General features: G+C 40.9%; 1 long non-coding RNA gene, 2 other non-coding genes and 1 pseudogene across 3 annotated transcripts in view; 3 read left to right on the top strand and 1 right to left on the bottom strand.

Annotated features, from left to right (window-relative positions):
* Window positions 1–1,383: 1,383 nt before the first annotated feature.
* LOC141462102 (small subunit ribosomal RNA) lies at window positions 1,384–3,310 on the top strand. The gene has a single exon (XR_012463105.1). It is a non-coding gene; the product is annotated as a small subunit ribosomal RNA (ribosomal RNA).
* A 165-nt stretch (window positions 3,311–3,475) lies between these two features.
* Window positions 3,476–3,630, top strand: LOC141462096 (5.8S ribosomal RNA). The gene has a single exon (XR_012463103.1). It is a non-coding gene; the product is annotated as a 5.8S ribosomal RNA (ribosomal RNA).
* Window positions 3,631–4,351: 721 nt separating this feature from the next.
* LOC141462105 (large subunit ribosomal RNA) lies at window positions 4,352–7,327 on the top strand (annotated as a pseudogene).
* Window positions 5,316–10,000, bottom strand: part of LOC141462081 (uncharacterized) — a 7,632-nt gene continuing 2,947 nt past the window's right edge. Inside the window, exon 2 of the long non-coding RNA XR_012463100.1 lies at window positions 5,316–7,297. This is a non-coding gene — a long non-coding RNA (uncharacterized lncRNA). The remainder of the gene's footprint in view (window positions 7,298–10,000) is intronic.

Genomic DNA, 10,000 nt, shown 5'->3' with positions numbered 1-10,000 from the left:
TTTAAACACTCGATTAAAAGTGATTATTATTATTATTTTTTTAAAAGTATACATTGTAAACTAACAAGAAAGTTATTTATTCAAACGTACAATGTATACTTTAAAAACAAATTTAGCAATAAAAGTATACAGTGTAAAATAAATTTTTAAAAAATTTAAATTACACAAAATATATATAATACATTGTAAAAGTAAACTTTTAAACACTCGATTAAAAGTGATTATTATTATTATTTTTTTAAAAGTATACATTGTAAACTAACAAGAAAATTATTTATTTAAACGTACAATGTATACCATTTGAATGTATACTTTTAGACAAATTTAGCAATAAAAGTATACATTGTAAAGTAGATAAAAAAAAAAAAAAAAACTAAAAAATATATAATAAAAGTGTACATTGTAAAAGTGAACTTGTAAATACAAAAGTATGCATTGTAAATTAACTTTAAAAAAAAATTTTTAAACGTACAATGTATACATTAGAATTTCAGACAGACAGACAAAATTATCAATAGAAGTATAAAATGTAGATTTTTAAAAATTAAGAATTTAAAAGAAAATAAAGCCTAAATAACACACACATCCAAATTAATAATTATTAAAAGTATACATTGTAAACTAACAGATATATTCGTTTTTTAAAACTACAATGTATACATTAGAATGTATACTTTTAGAATTTTATTTCTTTTTTAAAAAAATTTATATAATTTTGATGAGATTACATATATATTTTAATATGTTCTTTTCAAGTATTTGTATATACAAACGTGTGTAAAAGATTATATGTACGATATATATTTTCAAAAAATATATATACATGGTAAACTAGTTTAGATAGTTATATGTTTAAGAATGGTGCATTCTACCTGCTTATGTGTTGTTGTTGCTTACAGCAAGCAGGTAGAAATTCTATTACCTACTACTTTTAATTTTTATTATTGCTAGTATAATTTGTGTTACAGCTATAGCCGTTGTGTGTTTGTTCTTTGCAACATTCACATAGAAAATATATAGCGGCAAACTGGTTACCTATAATATAAAAAATAGTTTGGCGACAAATTTTCTTCTTTATATATATTACATATAATATTTTAAAGTTAGAAAGATTTTGTTAATAAAACTAATTTTTATTTTTAAAGTAAGAAAATTTTATTTTTCGCAATAATGCTAAATTTGGAAAAAGGAAACAAAAAGTTGAATAGTCTTGTATTTTGTGGGGAATATTTTTTTCCTCATAAAAAAATTTATCATTATTTGTAATCGAAAACAAACTTTTATTATAAATGTTTTATTTTTTATTAGCAAAATTTAAAACTATAATAAAAGAAAAATCTTCAAGATTGTTTTTATATGTTCTCTAAAGGAGGATTTAAAAACTCTCTGGTTGATCCTGCCAGTAGTCATATGCTTGTCTCAAAGCTTAAGCCATGCAAGTGTCAGTACATACTAAATTAAAGTGAAACCGCAAAGGGCTCAGTAAACCAGTTTTAATTTACTAGAGTTTTCACGTTTCGTACGTGGATAACTGTGGTAATTCTAGAGCTAATACATGCAACTAAGTCCGGACCAGAAATGGAAAGGACGCTTTTATTAGATCAAAACCATTCGCCCGGCTTGTCTGGGCGTTGTTTTGGTGAATCTAGATAACACTTGTGATCGTACAGTCACCGTACTGACGACATCTCTTTCAAACGCCTGACTTATCAGCTGTCGATGGTAGACTCTGTGTCTACCATGGCCCTCACGGGTAACGGGGAATCAGGGTTCGATTCCGGAGAGGGAGCCTGAGAAACGGCTACCACATCCAAGGAAGGCAGCAGGCACGCAAATTACCCACTCCCGGCACGGGGAGGTAGTGACAAAAAATAACGATACGGGACTCTATTGAGGCCCCGTAATCGGAATGAGTACACTTTAAATCCTTTAACAAGGATCCATTGGAGGGCAAGTCTGGTGCCAGCAGCCGCGGTAATTCCAGCTCCAATAGCGTATATTAAAGTTGTTGCGGTTAAAAAGCTCGTAGTTGGTTCTGCGTGCCGCGCTGTCGGTTCGCCGCCTGTCGGTGTAACTGGCATGTTCGCGGCATGTCCTGTCGGTGGTGAACAGGGTCCACGATGCTGCATTAGGCTTTTAAAGGCCGATGTTAGCGTCGTGTGTACTTTTGTTGGCCGATCTCTCCTACTTCGGTGCTCTTAAACGAGTGTCGAGGTAGGCCGACACGTTCACTTTGAACAAATTAGAGTGCTTAAAGCAGGCTGAAATATCTGCCTGAATAGTGGTGCATGGAATGATAAAACAGGACCTCGGTTCTATTTTGTTGGTTTTAGGAATATGAGGTAATGATCAATGTGGACTGGCGGGGGCATTCGTATTGCGACGTTAGAGGTGAAATTCTTGGATCGTCGCAAGACGCACTAGAGCGAAAGCATTTGCCAAGTATGTCTTAATTGATCAAGAACGAAAGTTAGAGGTTCGAAGGCGATTAGATACCGCCCTAGTTCTAACCATAAACGATGCCAGCCAGCGATCCGCCGATGTTCCTTTAATGACTCGGCGGGGAGCTTCTACCCGGGAAACCAAAGCTTTTGGGTTCCGGGGGAAGTATGGTTGCAAAGCTGAAACTTAAAGGAATTGACGGAAGGGCACCACCAGGAGTGGAGCCTGCGGCTTAATTTGACTCAACACGGGAAACCTCACCAGGCCAGGACATTGGAAGGATTGACAGATTGATAGCTCTTTCTTGATTCAGTGGGTAGTGGTGCATGGCCGTTCTTAGTTGGTGGATCGATTTGTCTGGTTAATTCCGATAACGAACGAGACTCTAGCCTATTAACTAGACGATACCGGTATCAATGCTACCGGCGACACTTATTCTTCTTAAAGGGACAGGCGGCTTACAGCCGCACGAGATTGAGCAATAACAGGTCTGTGATGCCCTTAGATGTCCTGGGCCGCACGCGCGCTACACTGAAGGAATCAGCGTGTACTTCCCTGGCCGAAAGGCCCGGGTAACCCGCTGAACCTCCTTCGTGCTAGGAATTGGGGCTTGCAATTGTTCCCCATGAACGAGGAATTCCCAGTAAGCGCGAGTCATAAGCTCGCGTTGATTACGTCCCTGCCCTTTGTACACACCGCCCGTCGCTACTACCGATTGAATGATTTAGTGAGGTCTTCGGACTGGCGGTTATTCTTTATTAACTTTGTTGGTATTGATGTACGCTGGAAAGATGACCAAACTTGATCATTTAGAGGAAGTAAAAGTCGTAACAAGGTTTCCGTAGGTGAACCTGCGGAAGGATCATTAATAAAGAAAAAAAATTATTTAGTTCTTGCATTTATGGTAGATTTAATTTTCCAACCATATTTGCGTGAAAGTTAATAATTTATTTTTTAATATTAACCTTATAAGGTTAAATATTAAAATTTATAAAAAAAGAAAAGTTTCAATTATTTTTTAAAACAAAATTATTACCCTGAGCGGCGGATCACTCGGCTCGTGGGTCGATGAAAGACGCAGCAAACTGCGCGTCGTCATGTGAACTGCAGGACACATGAACATCGACATTTTGAACGCACATTGCGGCCCTGGGATTCTATCCAAGGGCCACGCCTGTCTGAGGGTCGTTAAATAATTGCTAGCATATATTTTTTATATAAAAATAGTGCGCGCAAGTTTTTTTTTCATCCCATTATTTTTTTTCTTTAAAACTAGTAGTAGCAGCAAGCCTCTCACACACAAAGTATATTTGTATATTGGGGTTTTTGCTATATAACTTTTTTTTAAAGGAAAAAGGATATGAAAAAAAATGAAATGTCCTGTTTTTTTCTATAAAAAGTACACATCTTTTTTATAGTAATTCAGCATTTTTAAATACTTTATAATTTATTTTTTTTTTCCCTTTTTCTTGTCATTACTTAAAAATTGCTTTCTATAATGTAAATATAGTTTTTTAAACAATCAATAATGTTAAAAATCTATAACCTGGTTAGTGGCAATATAATTTTATTGCAAGTATTAAGTGGTGAAAAAAAGATAATTTTTCTTTGTTTCAATTTTTTTACAATTACAAAGGGAAAAGAATTTAATAAATTTTCGCTAGTTAGATATAGTCTAGGCGAATTTTTTTCTATTCCCTATTTGTAAAAAAAAAGAAAAACTTGATCCACTAATAAAGTTTTACTTGTAAATTTGCTGCTAAATTTTATAAATAAATGGAAATTTTTTCAATTATACTATAAATCCCAGGTAATTAGATTTGTTATTAATGTTAACTATATTAAAGGCAATTATAGAACAAAGTAATTTTTTGCAAGAAAGGAAAGAAAAAAAATTAAAAAAATATTTCGACCTCAGATTAGGTGGGATTCCCCGCTGAATTTAAGCATATTAGTAAGCGGTGGAAAAGAAACCAACAGGGATTCCCTTAGTAGCTGCGAGTGAACAGGGATTAGCCCAGCACTGAATCCCAAAAGCATTGCTTTTAGGGAAATGTAGTGTTTGGGAGGGCTCAATTAACCCCAAGATATGTGCATTTCGCCCAAGTCCATCTTGAACGAGGCCACGGTCCCGAGAGGGTGCCAGGCCCGTTGTTGGCAAATGTCTATTTCGGGTGGGCCTCTCCTTAGAGTCGGGTTGCTTGAGAGTGCAGCCCTAAGTAGGTGGTAAACTCCATCTAAGGCTAAATACAACCACGAGACCGATAGCGAACAAGTACCGTGAGGGAAAGTTGAAAAGAACTTTGAAGAGAGAGTTCAAGAGTACGTGAAACCGCTCAGGGGTAAACGGAAAAGACCTGAATATCCGGAAGGGGAGATTCACGTCTTACCATTTGCTCAACTTTTAAATGATTTGAGATGGCCTCTCGCCCTATTCAGTGTAACAGCTGTGATAGTGGGTTTGGTCGCTCTCATTTGAATAGCAAGGGTAATGGTGGACCGCACTTCTCCCTTAGTAGGACGTTGTGACCTGTCAATAAATATTCTAAGTATTTGGCTATTATGTCTGTTCTAAGTTATACCGTTAAGGTATTTTCTTTAAAACAGTTTTAGCCGTTTTATATACTGGATAAAATTGACAGTAACGAATTATGGTGTTGAGCCACATGAAATTATATATATGTAAAAATATATATAATGGAAAGTGTCCTAAAATATGGCTGTTTGCAAGTGGGTTGGTAAAAAATAGTTTCAATTCGGATTTTTAACCGGTTAACTATTCCGCCTACTGTTGGTAAACTGTTCCTAGGACTGTGCTTATTATCACCGGTCGGCAGCGATTCAGGTTCAGGCTCTTATCCGACCCGTCTTGAAACACGGACCAAGGAGTTTAGCGTGTACGCAAGTCATTGGGCCTATAAACCCATAGGCAAAATGAAAGTAAAGAGTTGGAGTTTTGTAAATTTTTACATTCTCTACTTTAGGGAAGATGGAAAATATTGTGCAGCAATGTATAAGATTTTCCCGCATTCCCAGGGCGCTTGATTCTTGCTTTGCAAGTCAATGCGCACCTATAGCGTACACGCTGATACCCGAAAGATGGTGAACTATGCCTGGCCAGGACGAAGCCAGGGGAAACCCTGGTGGAGGTCCGCAGCGATTCTGACGTGCAAATCGATCGTCGGAGCTGGGTATAGGGGCGAAAGACCAATCGAACCATCTAGTAGCTGGTTCCCTCTGAAGTTTCCCTCAGGATAGCTTGCACTCGGTTGAGACGAGTCTCATCCGGTAGAGCGAATGATTAGAGGCATTGGGGTCGAAACGACCTCAACCTATTCTCAAACTCCAAATAGATGAGATCCCCGGCTTTCTTAAAAGTGAAGCCGTGGGAATAGGATCAGAGTGCCAAGTGGGCCAATTTTGGTAAGCAGAACTGGCGCTGTGGGATGAACCAAACGCAGAGTTAAGGCGCCTAAATTGACGCTCATGTGAAACCATGAAAGGCGTTGGTTGCTTAAGACAGCAGGACGGTGGCCATGGAAGTTGGAATCCGCTAAGGAGTGTGTAACAACTCACCTGCCGAAGCAACTAGCCCTGAAAATGGATGGCGCTGTAGCGTCGTGCCTATACTCTGCCGTCAATGACAAAGATGATTAATAAGCTGTGTGTTAATTAATGTTGTAGTCTTGACTGCAGTATTGTTAATTACAAAGTTTATTACTATATCATCATTATGTCTTGATGAGTAAGAGGGCCGCGGCGATGAGCGCAGAAGGGTCTGGGCGAGAGCCCGCCTGGAGCCGTCGCTGGTGCAGATCTTGGTGGTAGTAGCAAATACTCCAGCGAGGCCCTGGAGGACTGATGTGGAGAAGGGTTTCTTGTGAACAGCTGTTGCACAAGAGTCAGTCGATCCTAAGCCCTAGGAGAAATCCGAAGCGATATGCGCCCGTTAAATAATTTTTTTTTATTAAATGTTTGGCGCTATCTGGGCGAAAGGGAATCCGGTTCCTATTCCGGAACCCGGCAGCGGAACCGTTCCAAATCGGGCTCTCATTTGAGAACTCGTCGGGGTAACCCGACAAGACCCGGAGACGCCGTAGGGAAATTCGGAGAGAGTTGTCTCTTCTCTATAAGCGTTCGAGTTCCCTGGAAACCTCTAGCAGGGAGATAGGGTTTGGAACGCGAAGAGCACCGCAGTTACGGCGGTGTCCGGATCTTCCCTACGGACCTTGAAAATCCGGGAGAGGGCCACGAGGAACCCCGCGCCGGCTCGTACCCATATCCGCAGCAGGTCTCCAAGGTCAATAGCCTCTAGTCGATAGAATAATGTAGGTAAGGGAAGTCGGCAAATCCGATCCGTAACTTCGGGATAAGGATTGGCTCTGAGGACTGAGTCGTGCCGGGCTTGGTCGGGAAGTGGAGCGGTGTCAACGTGCCGGGCCTGGGCGAGGAGAAAATTGCGTTTCTGCGCTTTTGGATCCGAGCTCGGTCCCGTGCCTTGGCCACCCACGGATCTTCCTTGCTGCGAGTCGTTAGCCGTGTGGTTACCGCTGGCTTTTGCTAGCTGGTCGACCTGGCTTACGATCTCTTCGGCCGACATTCAACAGTCAACTCAGAACTGGCACGGACAAGGGGAATCCGACTGTCTAATTAAAACAAAGCATTGCGATGGCCCCAACGGGTGTTGACGCAATGTGATTTCTGCCCAGTGCTCTGAATGTCAAAGTGAAGAAATTCAAGCAAGCGCGGGTAAACGGCGGGAGTAACTATGACTCTCTTAAGGTAGCCAAATGCCTCGTCATCTAATTAGTGACGCGCATGAATGGATTAACGAGATTCCCTCTGTCCCTATCTACTGTCGGGTAGTAGAGTACGTGGGATTAGTTAAGTGCAATAAATGTCAAGGGTGGGGGCATATGGGGAGGTCATGTGGACTAGGAGTTACATGTGCAAGGTGTGGGGAAGAGGGCCATCACGTATCTGGATGTAGTAGGGGGGAAATTCATTGTGCAAATTGTAGAAGAATGGGTTTCAAAAATGATGGTCATCCTGCCTGGTGGAGTGGGTGTCCAGTTGTGGAGATGCTAAAGAGAAGACAGCGAAAAAGGACTAGGTATGAGTAGCGAGCGTGTCTTTGGAGTATCTGGCGTGAGTGAGTTGCGAGTTGGACAGGTCAATACTGGTAGGGCGCGTTTAGCTACGGATGAATTAAGGCGGGAAGCTGAACTGAGAAAGTTGGATATATTATTGATCCAGGAGCCATATGTGCGGAAGGGAAGAGTCGAGGGTTTCGGACTAAGAGATCGGGTGATAGTGGATGATAAGTCGGAGAGACCCCTAGCGGCGATAATTGTGTTGAATGGTGATTTGGGAATTTTTAAATATAGCGTCTTGTGTGATGACTGCTGGGTTGTGGTGTTGGTGGAGTCGCATCTGTTGTTGGTCTCTGGGTACTTTCGGTACTCGGATCCAACAGCAGAGCACATAGTGCGATTGGAGAATATACAGAGGAGTGTTGGAGACAGGTGGAAGTGGGCATTAGTCGGCGCTGATGTAAATGCTAAGTCGGGTATGTGGTTTAGTGGAAGATCGGATGAAAAAGGGTTAATGGTGGAGGAATTCTTAAGTGTATGCAATTTAATAGTGTTAAATAGACCAAGTTCCTTAACGACTTTCGATAATGGGAGAGCGGCCACCAACATTGATGTGACGTTGGGGGGAGTGGAAATATGTAGCAAGATACGGAATTGGGAAGTGGTGGATGTAGATATAGGAAGTGATCACAGATTGATAGTGTTTAAGGTAACTCTTCAGCAACGAATTAAGGAAAGGGAAAAGAGGAAAAGAGTAAGTTGGAATAAGTATGTGGAGGTCTTGGGGGGTGGGTCTGAGTCGGAACTTGGTGGTGACTTGGAAGAGGAAATTGAAATTTTGCAAGATAAGATATTAGATGCGGCACGGCAGGCGAGTGGGAAAGGGTTTCGTAGAAAACGACGAAAACAGGTGTGGTGGACTGAAGATATGGAGAAGATGAGGCAAAGGTTAGCAGAGAAAAGAAGAGATATGCAGAGGGAGGTGAGAGAAGAGGATAGGGAGTGGAAACGTGAAAGGTTTAAAGCATATAGGAGAAGGTATGCAAAGTTAATTAGAAAAGGCAAAAGAGAGTGCTGGGAAAAGTTTGTTTTTGAGAAAAGTAAAGATATGTGGGGTCTTGGATACAAGATGGTGATGGGTAAATGTGGGAGTAGGGATGTGGTTCAATCGGTAAGGAAAGGTAGTGGATATACCTCAAGTATTTATGAGACGTTGGAAGTGTTGATGGATAAAGTCGTGGTTCAGGATGTCATGTTGGAGGAAAGTGAGAGGCAAAAGGAAGTCCGGAGGGAAGTTGTGGAGCTGGAAGGAGGTTTGGAAGAGAGAGAAAATATGGTGGTGGAAGAGGAGGAAGTGTGGGCGGCGATTAGTAAGTTCAAATTAAATAAGGCTCCCGGGGATGACGGTATTACGGTTAAAATGGTTGTGATGGGATGGGAACATATTAAGAGAGAAGTGGTATGGATTATGGAGGAATGTAGAAGAAAGCGTATGTTTCCAAAAATGTGGAAACGTGGTCGAGTGGTATGGTTGCGTAAACAGGATAAGGATTTGGATGACCCAGGGGCGTACCGCCCAATTTGCCTATTACCTGTGTTGGGGAAGATATTGGAGAGGATTTTGGTTAATAGAATAAGTACAGTATTGAGAAGATTGGAACACCAATACCAGTTTGGGTGTCGGGTAGGTGTATCAGTAAGTGACGTATTGATCAAATTAGACGAGATAGTAAATCAAGCAAGTGAGAGATACGTCTTAGGGGTATTCTTCGATATAAAGGGAGCTTTCGATAATGTGTGGTGGCCGCTGGTTTGGGTAAGGGTATTAAACAAGGGAATAGATAAGGGTAATTATGAATGGTTGAGGGATTATTTTAGGGAACGAGTTTTGTATACGAAAGTAGGAGAGGTCTCTGTCTGTAGGAGTGTGCAAAGGGGATGTCCACAAGGATCAGTGTTTGGGCCATATTTATGGTGCGTAGGGTTTAATTTACTGTTAGAGGAGTTGGAAAGGAGAGGTTTTATGGCTTTGGCCTATATGGATGACTTGTGTGTTATAGTAAGAGGAGAATCTAGAAGACAGTTGGAGGAGGTGGGGACGGTAGTGGCCGGGATTGTTTATGAGTGGGGACGGTTGTATAAGCTACAAGTGTCGAAAGAAAAATCAGCCGTCATGTTGCTAAAGGGGAAGTTGAATAGGGAAAGGCCTCCACGAGTGGTTATGGGAGAGGAAAGGATAAAGGCAGTGCAAGAATATAAATATTTGGGGATTGTATTGGGAGAAAGAATGAGAATTGAGAAACACGTGGAGGAGTTGTGCGGGAAGGTGGTACGTAAGTGGAACAAGTTAAAAAGGTTATGGGGAAAAGAATGGGGATACGATATGAAGCAGAGGAAGATATTATATAGGATGATTGCTGAGTCGGCATGGGTATATGGAGCGCCTTTTCTGGATGCAAGAATGG

This window comes from Rhodnius prolixus, unplaced genomic scaffold (genome assembly GCF_049639745.1).
Source record: "Rhodnius prolixus isolate KJV_2025 unplaced genomic scaffold, Rpr scaffold_12, whole genome shotgun sequence".
NCBI classification, from domain to species: Eukaryota; Metazoa; Arthropoda; class Insecta; order Hemiptera; family Reduviidae; genus Rhodnius; species Rhodnius prolixus.
This window is presented reverse-complemented; position numbering and strand designations above follow the sequence as displayed.